The sequence below is a fragment of the Labeo rohita genome, chromosome 20 (assembly GCF_022985175.1).
Source record: "Labeo rohita strain BAU-BD-2019 chromosome 20, IGBB_LRoh.1.0, whole genome shotgun sequence".
NCBI classification, from domain to species: domain Eukaryota; kingdom Metazoa; phylum Chordata; class Actinopteri; order Cypriniformes; family Cyprinidae; genus Labeo; species Labeo rohita.
The window spans coordinates 16,147,695-16,164,996 of NC_066888.1; the positions used below are offsets into that span (position 1 = coordinate 16,147,695).

Sequence of the window (17,302 nt, forward strand, 5' to 3'; positions counted from 1 at the left end):
CAGTGATGCTCAAGATTTACATCATGAGTAATTGCACTGTGTGACTCACTCTTACTTAGCCTAAATCAAGTTTATCACTAACACTGATCACAACTGTGCTGTATTCATGAAGGATATAGGCATCATCCATGCTTCACATGGAATATTCTTGGTTAGCAGACACTGCAGTCTTGACAGCCTCTCTAACAAATGCCTCGCTATAGTTGTAAATCTTAATCTGACCACATGTCTGAAAGAGGCTGTCACACTCCAGTACACCACAACTGATGTCTTGTGGGTTATAGGGATAGTCCACCCAAAATTTTTTCATTATTTACTCACCCTCATGTCATCCCAGATTTGTATGACTTGCTTTCTTCTATGGAACACAAAATAAGATATTTTGAAAAACTATACTGGTGTTTATTTTTGTACATCCAGTCAGTGGAGTTGGTCCAACGGGAACCCCATTGACTTTCATTGCAAGGACAAAAACAGTTCTTCATTAACACTGTCATGCAGACTTCCTAAGAAGCAGTGTAAATTTTTTTCCAATTTATTCCTCTCAGTCGCACTGATAGTTTATTAGAAGTTAAAAAAGTAAAAAATGCCTTTAAAAATTTACCGTCTAACACATGCAAATGCGTTCAGCCCAGAACTCTGTGAACTGTGTTCCTCTCATTATAAGCTAAATGTGTTTCATAAAGGATTGCTGGCATTATATTCAAAAGCATTACATTTTATATGCTATGTCTTTTAAACCAATAAATGTTTATTTCTTATAAATGTGTAGAGATTTGTATTTGCAGAAGGAGTTTTTATTGAAAAGACACAGATTCATGGCATTTTATAATACACATGTATCAGTGGTGTGCGGCGGTGTTCTAAAATGAGGAGGTAAAGTCCTCAAAGCTTTTTTTTTTATAAATAAATCTAAATATTGAGAAAATCACCTTTAAAGCTGTCCAAATGAAGTTCTTAGCAATGCATATTACTAATCAAAAATTAAGTTTTGATATGTTTACTGTAGGAAATTTACAAAATATCTTCATGGAACATGATCTCTACTTAATATCCTAATGATTTTTGGCATAAAAGAAAAATCGATCATTTTGACCCATTCAGTGTATTTTTAGCTATTGCTATAAATATGTCCATGCTACTGGTTTTGTGATCCAGGGTCACAAATGTAAATTCATGTCCCAGTCACATTTTCTTGGTTAAATAGACATTACTTAAACTATCAAAAAAAAAAAAAAAAATGTAATCTATTTTATGTTTTTATATTAACAATGTAATCAGTAGTCTATTTATTAAAGCAAAGTAGACTAATCAAGAATCTAATCAAGTTAGTGTTTTTAAGCATTTTACATCTATTTCAAAATAATAACTCAAGGCAGTAACAATTTGAACAATATATTTAATTTGTGAACTTACGTTCAGCTATTCTTTTTCAATAGTTCATCACTCAAAGCTGGGTAAATGTTGGTCACAGACATGGAGGCATCACCAAGCTGATTACTCACTAAAAACTCATACAAATCATGTTTTCATGCCATTTTAAGTCTTATTTTGTCGTAACAAAGCTGTTATGTCTAAGTGTGTAAGTTGTTTACTTCCTTTTTTAAATGAGTCTTCCCATTAATAACATGCGAGGGTGTTTCTAATGCCACGTCTATGGGAGGGACGGTAAATTTGACATTGCTCTCTCTTCTGACTGCCGATATCAGTCTAGTTCAATTTTTTTCCTTTGATTGAAAGTCGTGAAAACACTATTGTGTAGTTTTTCTTTTTGAGCAAATGGGAATGTACTCTCCCATTCACTGCTCTCGGATTTTACCCAACTATGAGTACTTCCGCTATGAGAAACCTGGAAATGTGAGAAAGCTCCATGTTTCTTTAGATAAACCAGTGATTTATACAATGTTTAAATGTTATTCGGCAATATTAGCATTGTTTTATTTTTGTACTACGAATTTTTTTCTCATACGATGTTTGAGGAGGCACTCGAGAAGAAACACCCCTGACATGTATCTTAGATAAACATTTAATTTAGTTTGCTTGCTTGTTTGCTTTTAAGGTTTTGTTCATCAGAAAATGAAAAGGCAAATATTTCAAATGTCAAATGTCTTAAACAGGCTCTTCTACAAGTCTAAAACTAGTTAGGATGTATTTTACAATTATTTGAGATGGTAAAGTTGAAGCTGAAGGGATGTGATTGTTCTGAGGGCTCGCAGTCGATTTATCCAGTGTTACAGCGGGGTACTGTAAGCCCACTGTTACCGCCTGGGAGTCCCTGGTACAGCACGGAACATCTCTTGTTAAGGCCTCCAGGCTCTCTCACTCTCACACACACCAACACGGCAAAAATGTGCCAATGTGTGCTTGAGAATGCCACAGAACGTTGTCCTTCCCTGAGTCTCTCATTCTTAAGTCTTTCCGACCAGTCCCAAGGTGTTCTTCAAGAGCGGTAAGATTTGTTATTTGTTTACTGTTTCCAGCTTAGCCCATGATGGCTGTAATGAAGGGCTAGTTGTGGGGAAAAGATGACTGTACCACAATCATCTGAAAGAGGGAGGGAGAGGAAGTATGATCTTACTTCTTTTTCTTTCTCTTCAAAAGACTCTGGCTTTCATACCTCATGCCTTTTATGTTGGTGTGTTTAGTCCTATTATAACAGGCATATGGAAAACAGCAGCCAGGCATCAAGGGTCTTAATAGTTAACGGGCCTCTTATAGGAGATTGCGGTCATAGCACAGTTTAGGAGAGGAAGTCACTGATGTAATACAGGGACAATAGCCTTTGGTTTGGGACTACACTTCTTCTTCTTGTCAGCTGGAGCTGTGAATAGAGTTTTTGTGGCTGAGACTTTCCAGGCTTTGGTGTGGGTAAACCGATCTTCATCAGTTTAGCCACAGCACAGGAACCACAGATGCTCAAATGATGTCCGAAATCTCAACGTAATGTAAAGAAACAAGAATTAAAAGACCTGATTTTTTAAATATGTACAGTATTTGTGGTTGAGTTATTGTTTGTATTGTGGCCTGAACTGGGTTACATAAAGCAAAGAGACTTGAAAAAGTCATGTTTGGGAGTCTAGTAGTCTAACAGTCTGAGCTGAACTTTAACTGGGGTTTAGAATTTTGTAATGGAACATCACAGACAGTTGAGAATATGGCAGGGTAACGAGAAAGCTAACACATCCTGTACTGCCAAGGCAACTTCCTGTTGATTTTGTTTCCATTTTGACCAAGTCAGGGCTGTCAGGCTTTATATAAAACTCTGCTGACCTCTATGGTTTTAAAAATGCATGTCCTACCAAATGGCTGCTTGAAAAAATGTTGTAATATTAATGTTGTTGATGTTATTATTGATGAATTTAAATTATGTAAAGACTGGAAACATGACATGAGATATCTGGACATTTTGTTTAGCTTCATATTAATTTAGATTATGTAAATTCTCATAAGAGCCAGCAGAGGGCAGTATTTACCAGGGATGGGAATTACTTACTGGTTCCTTTTGGTCACAGAAATGTCTAAATACAGATGTTCTCTGGTCTGATTTTGAGAATACTAGAAAGTGTTTACTAGTAAGTGTTTACAACCTAATTTTTTCCTAGAAGTTTTATGAATAAACCTATACTGAGACTTGATACGTTACTTTGGAAACTCATAAAAAGGGTCCACTGTGTTTTTTGAACATGAAACCATGGTTTGGACGTATGCGGGTGTACTATTTGAATACAGTGGCATATAAATAGTACTATTCTATTGTACTCTGACATACACCGTGGTACTGAAATTAATGTATTTATATGATATTTATAAGATACTACCATGAATACCATGTTACTTACATGGCACAGGTCCAGAAAACATCTTAGAACTATAAACATGTTGATTTAAATGTTTAAAGATTTTTTTTATGGTTTTCTGATGTGACATATCCACCAAGTCTGCCTTTTATTAGTTGGCTTGTAACGTATCTGTCTTTTCAGGCAATTTTTGGATCTATTCAAAGCCCTTTGCTAAAGTATGCTTGTAAAGGACAAATCCCATCTGCTCCGTTAGTACATTCTGTCCCTGCTCATAAACTTTTTTATTCTGTCAGTATGTCACTGAAACTCAGAATAACCCAATAAAAATATTCTATACGTCACTTTAAGGCTTAACTATGTTACAAAATAGTCAGAGCATTACTGGAATTTGTCCCTGAACGACAACTGACTAAGACTATTTGCTTAAAATAGATGTCATATTCATTCAACATCCTCAGACGCTTATTACACATGTTGGACTTATCTAAATATTATATGACTTTGGAATGAGGAGGTCTGAGGCACAGCACATGCTCCAAACCCACAGTTTGACTCCCAATCTTGGTTTCCTCATTAGGAGTTTGAGGTCAGCGTTTAGAATGTAACCAGAGTACTTTAGTCTGAGAGCACACTGACCTAAATATCTCTCTATAGGCCTAAAACCAAACTTTTACTGTTTTCCGGTAAATGGCTCTGTTGGGGCAAGGGGGAAGGCCAATTAACTGCTTAAACCAGGCTTGTTAACTAATTAAACTACTTTCCCTAGTCTAGCTAGCTGAAACCTGTCTAAACTAGGGCTGACACTAACGATTATTTTGGTAATCAAGTAACCTGTCGATTATACTGGCGATTAATCAAGCAATCAGATAACTGTAATTAAATTTTTGTGACAATAAAAATAGACCCAAGCAAACAGTGGCCTTTGAAAATGACTTAAAATACATATATAATAGCAATAATAATTTGTTTGTAAAGTATCAAAAGCATATAATCATGGTTTTAATTGAACAGAACTGTTTAAATACATAATGTATTATAAACAATAGAGCTAAATGTACACTACGCATTATAACAAATGACTGCAGAGGCCGCCAACGGCCTGACAATTGTTTTTACACTTCACAGCGCCATTTAACACTGTGTCATAACTACATGTGATAAAAGGTATCTTTTCCATGTCCTAACTAGCTGCGACAGCGACACGCAAAATTTCTATTTTAGATACGTTTTTATTATTTCCGCGACGTCACGGCTGGAACAACAACATACAAACCAATGACAGTGATAATCTCAGGTATGGATTATGTGCTTTATTCAAAGTTGAATGTGTGTAGTGTAAGTCTGAATATCATTTTGTGTGACCTTTATAGCCATACTGAAAGCAACAACAGAAAGTTTACCTCAGATCTTGAAAATAAATGAAAGCAAAGGTGTATTAAAACTGTGAACTCAATATGAACCAATATGTGTATTCCATAACAAAGACAGTATCAGTCACTCAGTATGTACATTTAATAATGTTAAAAAAGGTTTAATATTTATGAATTAGATCATAAAGCTGCCCATTTCGTTGGGAGTGCACTTCTGCCCTTCTGAATGGCTGTGATAACCTTAATATTGACTAATCAACATTTAATTCAAAAGTCCACTTTAAATACTATTCTTTAGTATTTGCCCATTTCTTTACAACAGAAATGCTTTAATTTCTTTCAAAGTAGACACCAAGGATGATCATAACCAATTACCATCACATGTAACGAGTGATATCTAAAAGGTTTTTATTCTTTTCACTAATATTTAGGTATAAGAATCGAATAAAAGGTCAGCAATAAAAACAGCTAGCTACTGTAACTGATTACATTATTTAATACGGCTATTAACGCGTTCTATGACAAGCGGAAGACACGTACGTAACTGCTATGTAACCCCCCTGCATCGCATATTTAATTGAAACTTAGCGTTTGTGAATTCACCATAGCATTATGTTTTATTATGATTTTTAAATGAGTTTATTATATTGTGCAGCCTTTAAAAACGGTCTAATAAGGAGATTCATGGATTCTCACCACTTTTGGTATTTTGCAGGGCAAAATGCTCGAATCGAGCAATCTTGATTTTTTCTAACATTCCATTATTTTTATTTATTATTTTAATGCAGTACATTCAGTGTTGCTATTGTAGTATATAAATAATACTAATATAACACTGAGTACAGTGAAAATAAGAATAATATACGATATAAATAATATATCAGGGTTGTTGTTGTTTTTTTTTCACAGTGTACTTGAGAGCAGAACTCATGCCCAGTTTCATTTGTCTTTGATTCCTGTCAGAATCCCACTGAGAGCCGGGCCAAATGTACCAGAGTGTTCTGCCAGCCATATTTTTAGACACGGTGCCAGCCCACGGGAAATACATTTCTGTATTTATCTTTATCCGGAGGGAAAGGAAATAACTGCAAACCAAAAAGCTACAACTCTTGTTCGAAACGTACATTCCTCTACTGCCCAATAAAACGGTTCCAGCTAGGTTTCGCTTACGGGCGGATTCAAGGGGCTCCTCCACAACACATTCTGTCAAATTCATCAAAACCTCCACGGAATGCAAACTTTACTTTGGAGCGATCGTGTTGTTCGTCCATGTGTGCAGATGCTGTGTGTTTGCTCATGAAAGAGCATATTTGAGCTGTGTAAAAAATACAGTTCTCTTCTTGCCTCAGGCCTCAAGCCTTGGTGCTTGAAGGACAGGACCTTTGAGTTAAGTTTAGGATGAGGGTTAGTCTACTCCACAGCGTTTTTGAGTCTGGCAACATGGCCTCGGGATGGTCAGGATTCCTCTCAGGTCTGCAAGGAATGTGGAACATTTGATGTGCCAACGCTAGTGACGCACACGACTGACGGCAAACATTTCCTTTCACCTGTCCTTTTCCCTTCTGGCTGAAGGCCTGTCCAGAAAAAACATGTTGGATGGCATCGTTTCATTTTATCTTATTCTGTTGGAATTTATCTTGGATTAGGGAGTTAAATGACTCGTGCATTTCATGTCCGTCTGGCTGGATCGTGCCACATAGTGTCTTAAGAAATCACGACAAATTGCGTCAAAGCAAACAGAAAAACTGGATAAAAATGAGTGATGTAAATCAGGTCCACCCTGCCAAGTGAGTGACATCAGCTTTGCCAGAGTAAACCATTACAGCCCACGTTACCATGTCAGCAGACACTGTTTGTTGTTGAAATCGCATGGTGGAAACTCAAAAACACAGAGCGCTGCTGAGCTGTTGTCCGTGCAAAACCAGCTTACTTTCCTCTTTCAGACAATATCACTTTCAGACTCAGGACCCAGAGTTCAGCGCCTTAGGGCAATACTAACAAATACCACTTTTCCTTTTCCTGTTCTTCATCATGGTAAGAACTGACTAACATTAGGTCAGACACTGCCTTGACCAAGAATATGCTATAAAGAGACAGATTAGCCAAAAATGAATATGCAGTCATCATTTACTCACCCTGATTGGTGAGAAGTTGCATAAACTGCTGGTTTCTATACAGAAAGTGTGTGGGGACCAGAGGCCATCCAGTTCTAAAAGGACAAAAATAAAAATTTCAATAGTCCAACAGAAGTCCAATAAAGTGCCTCCATCCATCATAAAAATACTCCACACAACTCTGGTGGGTTAATAAAGGCCTCCTGAAGTGAATCAGTGCGTTTGTGTAAAAAATATCCATATTTCAAACTTTATAAATCATAATCTCTAGCTGTTTGCCATTTTAAGGAGTCAGCGTTAGCTCTTCCAAGCTTTATAATGGCAGTGAATGGCTGTTGAGATTCAATAGTCCAATAGAAGCCCAAAAAAGTACATCCATCCATTATAAAAAAAATACCCTGTGAGGGGTTTGTGCATTTGTGTAAGAAAAATATCCATATTTAAAACTTTATAAACCATAATCTCTAGCTGTTTGCCATTTCAAGGAGTCAGCGTTAGTTACTGAAACTCAAAGCCAGTCTACAGGTTTTGTGCAGTCGGGGTTGACACATTTTACTGAAAATCGCATAGTGTATGATGGGCACAGATTTCTTAGCTTCAGAACATGATTCCTTCCAGTCAGAAAAGATCAAACATGTTTGATATTTTGAGCAGATAATTAGAACACATAATGTGTTCCATTTGTTGTGTGTCTTCTAGAAATTAGGTGAATGTTTCTTTAATAATTAATTGTTTTTTTTTAAAGACTAAACCTTCCTTTCTATTCTATTCAGTTCTATTCTATTCCTTTAATCAAATCCAGTGTCATCTAGTTTTGTAGGGGTAGTTATACGGAGAATAACGGACAGACTAAGGGATCGGAGGTCAAGGGTCAAAGACCTGACTACACAAGCCAGACAGAAGGAAGTTGCTTTCTATGTCCTTCTCACACATATCAGTTGCCTCTTACTAAGCACAATACCTTATTCTAAACAAAAATCCCATTAATTCAGCACCACTCAGCATGTGTTATTTTTTTGTGACCCCTCTAGTAGCAAATCTGTACTAATAACACTATATTCATACCACTTTGGTTCGCATCCATCAAGATCCAAATAAAAAAGAAAGTAATCCAGTGAAATGAAGTACCTTTCAAATAAAATATACGATAATTTTAAATTAAGAGTAAAATAAAATCTTAATGAATTTCTATAAAATTAAAGAGTCAATAAAAACAGACACTAAAGCTGCTTTGTGACCCCTGAGCTTTCCAAAGAGCCCTGTTCTAATAACACATATTCATGGTTCCCAGATGGACACGCTCACACACACAGATTCCCCCGCAGCACAGCATTTATTGACTCACAGCATACTGTTACTTTCGTCATGTAACGCCTCCTAACTCACGCAGGCTACTCCGTTTCCGTTTTGTGGTTGTTTTCCATCTCTCTTACCTCCGTCCAGACAGAATGAACAGAAACGCAGACGGGCTAGAGAGATCACAATTGCGTGTCTGAGGAGTTGAGGTGGCACAAAGCGTGAATTCGACAGGTGAGTGTGTGCGAACTCTGTACGTCTCGCTTACATCCTGGGCAAACAGGGACGGATCGCAAAAATGCTCCCTGAGCTCAAACCGTAGTTGCGGGCCTATTTACAGACGCTTCGTTCATTCGCCACAAAGCGTTGTTTCTCCTCGCAAACCAGTTTGAGCCGACCCCACTGCTGGACATAGCTTCAGCATCAAAAGATATTTTTAATAAAGTGGTCAACAGCAGTTGCGCAAACATTCTAAAGTAGCTTACGAAAACAGCCGCTCGAACGGCCGTAGAGAGAGAAGCCTTCTTATGTCCGCTGGAATGTTCGTAAGGCCCCGTTTCACCACCCTCACAGACACAGGGGCTCTTTGTAACCGTTCACTGACCACACAGTACACCAGATCGCTCTGGAATTCTGGGGTTGTTTGTCCTGCAGCATGCAGGACTTGTTTATTTTCTTTGACATTTTTCAATACAGTATGTACCATTGGAGTTTGTCTAGCTGTCACAGTTAAGCCTGTGAACCTTATGAAGTAAAATTAGAAATAGACTTTATCGACTTTCTGAAGTTAGTTAGGAAAATGTTTGCCTTTAATTGCAAAGTTCAAGTTTAGCTGCAGTGAATATGGCGGCTTGCTTTTAACAGCTCCAGAGGTGATGAGGACAAACCTGTGTGACATTTTGGAGCTCTCATGGATGTCGTGTGTGGTATGGGTAGCATTCTGGGTTATTACAGTACTTTACATTTCCCTAAAACAATCAAGCAGTAAGAGTTAAAAAAACAACCTAGTCAACCTTGTACAGCAAAAAGTCAGTTCTCTGAATCAGAGTGTTTTCTAACCTTTAATGGCCTTATATTTTGAAAAAATCTCCTTTAAATCTTGGGCACGAGAAAATGATTAGAGGGCCCCTTTCCGGCCTAATGCGGGTCATTCACTGGCGGATAGGCTCCGGAAACTGAGAGAAACCTGGAGTTATTCAAGGTGAACATATTATTTATACACTTATAATCATTTATACATATTGCCATATAATTAGGATTTTAAAAATAACTCATAATTAACCATAATTAACTCAACCTGAAGTATCTTTCACACGTTCAACTAATTAGTGGGTGTTTCTGGAATGCTGCAAAAAACAAAAGTTATCTAATAAAAGTTATATATATATATATATATATATATATTAGGGCTGAATTTTGACACAAATTTTACAATGATATGACACCAGCTGTACAATTACATAATTATGTTTCTACTCCAAATCGTTCTTTTTAAAATATAAACATTTAAATGGTGGCTGTCATTTACTTAACTTGGCTGATTTCTTCAAACATAAATTAAATATTGATAAACAGTAAAAAATGATAATAGATAGGTTTTATGCTGGTAGGTATGTTCTGATGCTGGTTTAAGCTGGTCCTTGACCAGCTGAGGACCAGCTTAAACCAGCATCAAAACATACCTAACCAGCATATGCTGGTTTTTTCATCAGGGATGGTGCATATATTAAGCAAAAGCTCTTCTATAGAGTTAATTTTTCTAACTAACTATTGTGTTTATGGTCACCAAATACGTTTTTTCTGAGGTAAACGTGATGTTTCGTGACATTTTTTACAAACTGTTATACTGACGTCTTTCTGCAGCTGAAAAACAGACTGAGTGATTACAAGGCAGTATTTTGGTAAGATGTACTATTTCTTTTAACATACTTTTGGCCGTTCATTCATGTGTATTTTGTGGTGAAACTGGTAGTGGATGAGATTATTAGTTCACATGCGCTTCATGTTGCCGCTTTCTCTTGAACGGAGTGCTATATAGCGATCTGTCACTCCACATTAAACAGCACCAGAATGACAAAATGGCATTGTTTGAATATTGTAATAAAAGTACCACGTCACAAAGCTTATTGCAATTTATTGGATGAGAGGCGGGCTATAATGTTCTGTTTGTTAACTGAAAACAGGCTAGACTAATCGATTCTTGGGATTTAAGAATCAATATTGTTTCATAAAAAGTAGAATCAATTAAAATCAAGAAAGTGATATTTTTCAGTACATGCACACACAGACACACACTATATGTGTGTGTGTGTGTGTGTGTGTGTGTGTGTGTGAGACCAAGGACCTCAAAACCAGTCATAAGTGTACATTTTTCGAAATTGAGATTTTTACACCACCCAAAACCTGAATAAATAAGCTTACCGTTGATGTATGGTTTGTTAGGAAAGGATAATATCTGGCCGAGATACAACAATTTGAATATATGGAATCTGAGGGTGCAAAAAAATCTAAATTTTGAGAAAATGGCCTTTAAAGTTGTCCAAATTAAGTTCATAGCAATGCATATTACTAATCAAAAATTACATTTTTATATATTTATGGTAGGAAATTTACAAAATATCTTCATAGAACATGATCTTTACTTAATATCCTAATGATTTTGGCATTAAAAAAATAGATAGATTTAACCCATCAGATGCATTTTTGGCTATTGCTACAAATACACCCATGCAACATGAGACTGGTTTTGGTCCAGGGTCACAATTTATTCAGACACCTTCAACATTTCTCACAATATCACAGTTTATTCACTATAGAAAATGGTAATTAAATATGACAAGAACTTAAACTGTCATCTTGACAATGTCAAATGTCAGCTTTGATAAAAAGGTATGTAATGGATTACAATCAACCAAAAATTCAGACAACTGTTATAGTATGACCATATTTACACAACTATCAATACTTTGTTGACCAATTATCAAGCAATGCTTAATGTTGTTCAGTCTGTGGTTAAAAAGTCGCATTAGCAATTAAAGAAAAAAAAACACTTACGCAAAACATGGTCAGATCAAAGTTTTTGAATCATTTTTGGTCCCAAATTGTTATCACTGTATGAAGAATTTTTGGGTATAATATGTCACAGTTTACTTTATTTATAGTGTCCTGCATCCACTAGTAAAAAATATCAAAAATTGTATCTGGTGTCAGAATAATTTTTGGTTTGACTGTACACACACACACACACACAATGTAATAGGAATGCAATAGCAAAAATAAAGAAGATAAAAAATAAAATACATTCAAATTAAAATAAAAGTTGACTTTAAATGTGTGTGGACAGATTTGCTTATACAACTCATAATAAAATTTTATGTACTTTGGAATGCACATAATCTTTCCTAATCCTGATTACTTTTGGAGTATGACTTCCTACTTTATTTTGTGGAAATGACTTTAAAATCACATGTAAGATGTATTGCTACTCTGCGCCTTTGAAATAAACGCAGACATCTGGCGACAGAATTGTTGCTATCTGAGGTGTCTGGGGCAGTGAATAACTATTGAATGATATCTAAACAGAGTTGCTCTGATGCAAGGCCTGTTTTAAACTTCACCCATGATATACGCCTTAACGTCACATACCTCTCTTCCTCGGTTCATCTTTGGCAGCCTAAACAATTACAATGACTTCACCCCCTCTCAAGTTCTGCCGTAATAATAGCAGGGTATGTGTGTGGGAGTGTCTGTACATCCTGGAAGCAGTCGGTTTGTTTTAGTTGAACTGCATTAAGTGGGGCTAATACTTGGAACAGAGACTAACCAATCTATGATTAAAGAATGCAGGGGTTTTTTGTCCACACTGTTACTGTGTGCGCAGCAATGCAGAGAATTATCCCGTTTCCCAAGCTTTCCATTCAGCACCGCGCCAAAGACGTTTGAAACAGCACGTACTCTAATCACGGGAGAACCTCTGTTGGGTTTCATTCCACTAAGAGTATGATAAATTAAACCCCTTGATTTATGATGAAAACTAATTCCACAAAAATGTGTTAGCTACTTGTTTTTCATCTGGCTATGTAATGTACTCCCATTCTTTTTATTCAGATCAGGCACTACATGTATTTTTCAGGAACTTGGAGTCAGGAGGTTGCAACTCATGGTTATCTCTGGAAATGAATGTGTGGGAGAAAACATGTTTTAAGAGATTAAAATAGTCCATAAAAGACTGTTTTTCTCTGTTCTGCCTATCAGAGAGAGCAGAAGTAAAGTGTCCACACAGGGAGGCCGTAAATCACACTCCCATAGTCGGAATGTCCCCTTTCGGGGCAAACAGTACCCGCTGTAGTGCAAACAGTTCTGGCATTTACTGAAGATTTTTAACGCATTGTGCCAAAATGGCAAAAAAAAGGAATTTATCATGTCAAAAACATCTTTAGGTCCTGCATGCTTATGTTTGCACACTCGGGCCCATCCTGAGTCTATCAGGCTGGGTCAGAATTCATTCAGCGTTATGCACTCTGTTAAAACAAAGACATACAGTATGACCTTAATAAAATAAAATAAAATAACTAATTCCTAAAGCAATTTACTACCCCATGAGGCCACAGGAGAGGAATTGAGGGAATTGAGTGGCAGTGAAGCGACATAGATACACTGTAGGTCACATACTATATTATGACGAATGTAGTGTATTCCGCTAGCGGATTGTCCGGATTACATTCATACAGAGCATAGTTTTTTTTATTTGGTCTGAAAGAATATTTATGTTGTTGGCATTTGGTGTGAACAGGCCTTTACAAACTAGACTAACTACAAGTATACTGAGGTTTTTCAATTCTGTAGGCCTCCTGGTCATTTAAAACCTGTGTGAAATGACTAACATGAATAACAAGTGATTTAACCTGGCAAAAATAACTTGTCTGGACGTTGTTTCTCAGTCTTTGCCAGGCCTTAAAGTTTTTTAATGGTTAGCTGAGCAATTTGGCACTAAACTGTAAACTTCAGCATCTTGATTTGTTTCGAAAAGGATTTTGAACACTTTTCACTGCATGTCTGAAACTGGGAGTTTCTTCTGTGCCATAGAGACCCTATAACATTACTGAATGAGGTGCGAGCTCCAAGAGTTCCCAGATGAAAGTTGTGTGTTTCTGTAACGTGCGGTGTTTTACGAGACTATAGGCTGGGCGAATGAGTGGTGAACTCACGGCGTAACTGTTTTTATACTCTCACCCTCTTCCCAGGTCTCCAGTTGTTAAACTCAAAACGAATGAGACCCAGACCTGACTTCTAGCCGCCTTTTTATCTTGATTCCCAGGCACTCAGATATAAATCTGAAATGCACAAGTCCCAAAGGGCACAAAGAGGGTATTTCCCAAGTTTTCTGCTGACCTCTATTCAAGGTGTGCACCTCTAAAACAATGACTTCAACATGGAGGTGCGTACGCACACACGAAGAAAATGTGGAAAAACAAAAAAATATCAGGTCAGCAGCTTTATAGAGATTTTACCCAAAGCCACAGAGATTATGAAGGGCGGGTTTGGATGCTGGGACTGCACACACCTTATGACACGCATTTTCTATTACGAATATGCATATATCCTAACTAAATAATAAGCAAAATTGCAAATATATATATATATATATATATATATATATATATATATATATACACATGCATACAGTATGGCTCAATTTACTATAGGTCAAGTAGTTTAATTCTATTCTTTTAAGGTATCTCAAAGTGAAAATGCAATCATTACTATATTAATTCCAAGCTCTCTCATGAAAATCTAGATGGCACAGGCTGATTGGTCAATTACACAAACTGATGATATTCACCACGTTAAACTTCTTGGCACAGGATGATTGGTTCATGTTGCATCTGCAGCCAATGCTGCTTTACATTTAAATGGCTGGTTAGCATTCACTATAGCATTTCGCAACACACTTTCAGTGTTACTCTGAAACCCTCCACCTCCCCAGCTCCACCTGTATAGATCTGCTGCGGGTTATTATATATGCTACTTGTGCAGCGTCAGTATCTCTGAAATACTCACAGCACTGTATCGGTGTATGCATTAGCAGTAGCAAGTGCCTGAACTTGCTTTGCAACAGCAATAACCAACACGTCAGCAATTGAGCAGTGTAGCTGATCTACAGTGCCTTGCGAAAGTATTCATTCACCTGTTCATTTTTTTCACTTTTTTTTATGTTGCAGCCTTGTATTAAACTGCTTTCATTTTTTTTTTTTTCACACCAATCTACACTCCATATACCATAATGACAAAGCACAAAACAGGTTTGTAACAAATTTTAAATGATTCCATTGAAAAAGCATGCATACCTTTTTCTGGAACACTTGAAATTTAGCTCAGGAGCACCCATATAGCTTATAGATGTTACTACACTTAGAGTGGAGTTAAACTGTGGCAAATTTATTTGAATGAGTATGATTTGGAGAGGCACACCCCACTCAAAAAAAGGGCTAACAGCTAAAAATGCATATCAGAGCTAAAATCAAGCCCTGAGGTCAAAATAACTGCCTGTAGAGCTCAGAAACAGGCTTGTGTCAAGGCACAGATCTGGGAAGCAGTTCAGAAAAAAATCTGCTGCATTGAAGGTTCACAGAAGCATGTAGCCCCATTATCCATAACGGAAGATGTTTGGAGCAACTAGGACTCTTCATAGAGCTGGCCTCCTGGCCAAACTGAGCAAGTGATGAAGAAGGGGCTTGGTTATACTGACCAAGAAGCTGATGGTCACTCTAATTGAGCTCAGTGATCGCATATGCAGATGAGAAAAACTTACAGAAGGATAAACATCACTGCAATACTCCACGAATCTGGTCTTTATGGTGGTGTAGCCAAACTCAATCTTCTTCTCAGTGAAGAATTTGCAAAAAAGCACCTAAAGGACCCTCAGACTGTGAGAAACAAGATTCTCTAGTCTGATGAACTTCAATTACAATTATTATGTTTGAAGGAAACAAATCACTGCTTATCACCTGCAGAATACCAACCCAACTCAAGAAACTCAGGCTGAGCAGAAGGTTCACCTCCCAACAGGACAATGACCCTAAGCACACAGCAAGAGTGGCAGAGACAACTCTGTGAATGTCTTTGAGTGGCCCAGCCAGAGCCTTGGCTTGAATGCAATCAAATATTTTTGGAGAAACCTGAAAATGTCTACCAGCCCCCATCCAAGCTGACAGAGCTTGAGAGGTGAAGAGGTAAGGTGAAGAATGGCAGATAATTGCCAAATGCAGATGTGCAAAGCTTGTCACATCATACCCAAAAAGACGTGAGGCTGTAAAGGTGCTTCAGCTGAGTTAAGGGTATGAATACTTATGCAATCAACTTATTTTAGGGTTCTAGTTTTAATAAATTTGCAAAGTTGTCAGAAGTCTGTTTTTGCTTTGTCAGTATGGTGTATTGAGTGTAAATTGATGTGGGTAAAATAATTTAAAGCAGTTTAAAATATGGCTGCAACATAACAAAATGTGAAAAAAATGAAGGGGTATGAATACTTTTGCAAGGCACTGTATTCCGCCAAGACCAAATACATTAACACTGTCATATCCATTACCATGCTAAAATCTTCAGAGTTGTCATGATAGAAATGGTAAAAATAGATGATTTGCCCTACATCTGTGCCCTGTGCTTTCAAAACATGGCGTTTGTGTTCTTACAGCAAAATCTTTCCTAAGCCCCAGATAGTGGCTGATATATGAACCTCAAGTGCCAGACCAAAGACAACCAGCACAATGCAAGGGGTAACGTCACTGCAATAACAACAGCTAAGGTAATAAGTTCAGAACGTTATCTGGTCATTCTCTGAATCTGACCTACTTGAGCTCACAAAAATACATGTGTCATTGCATCATGAGAACCTAAATGTGTTTCGAGTGAGCCAAAAGGCCTGCCATGAACTCTTGACACATAGCAGAACAACCACGCAACAGTGTCTTCGTAACGGTCGCGTTTCTAATAACAGCACAGCGGAAATGTACTTGTACAGACAGTTCGAGAAGACCCAACATCTGCACTGCGGCCTGCCCGTGTCCTTGCTTTTGCAAGTGTGTGAGCGAGACGACTACTTTGGTGGTTATTTCCGCCACCCACCGCCATCGTGTGTGGCTGAGGAGGCCTCAAGACCTCCAGCATGTTCTTGGAATTGTTGCTTAGTAACTTCTGACATGCTTAGAAGAAATAAGTAACTAAAAGGACAGCATAGTGCTAATATGACAACAACAGTGGTTTGGCCTGCACGAAGCGCGCTGTTTTATATAAAGTAACTTTAATCTGTCTGTCAAACATTTCTCTTGTTGGCATCACTAATAATAAATTACACACACAGACATACAGAGCTCATGAGGCCTTCCTGCTCACTTTCGATCATTTTCTGCATCTGCATACCACACACAGGTTTACATACGCACTAAAACACATACTGCTATTAGGCAAAGTGACCAACTGACGCAATCACACGTATGCAAAACGCACTGGCACTTTTGGCAGTAATGTTACATCATTTTTACCCAAAGTGGTTTCAGGATAAAACCAAAGTGACATTTCCCTGCTATTATTCAGTCAGTCATGTTAAAAAAAAACCCAGACCTGCTGTTTAGTATGTGACCTACTTACCACCAGCAAAGATATATTAATCATTCTATGGCAATTTTGCTGCAGGCTATTACAACAGACGGTAATGTACATGCCG

At 37.4% G+C, this 17,302-nt stretch overlaps 1 long non-coding RNA gene across 1 annotated transcript in view; it reads left to right on the forward strand.

Annotated features, from left to right (window-relative positions):
- The first annotated feature begins 2,327 nt into the window (after window positions 1–2,327).
- LOC127182989 (uncharacterized) overlaps window positions 2,328–17,302 on the forward strand; it is a 28,632-nt gene continuing 13,657 nt past the window's right edge. Inside the window, exon 1 of the long non-coding RNA XR_007829981.1 lies at window positions 2,328–2,449. This is a non-coding gene — a long non-coding RNA (uncharacterized LOC127182989). The remainder of the gene's footprint in view (window positions 2,450–17,302) is intronic.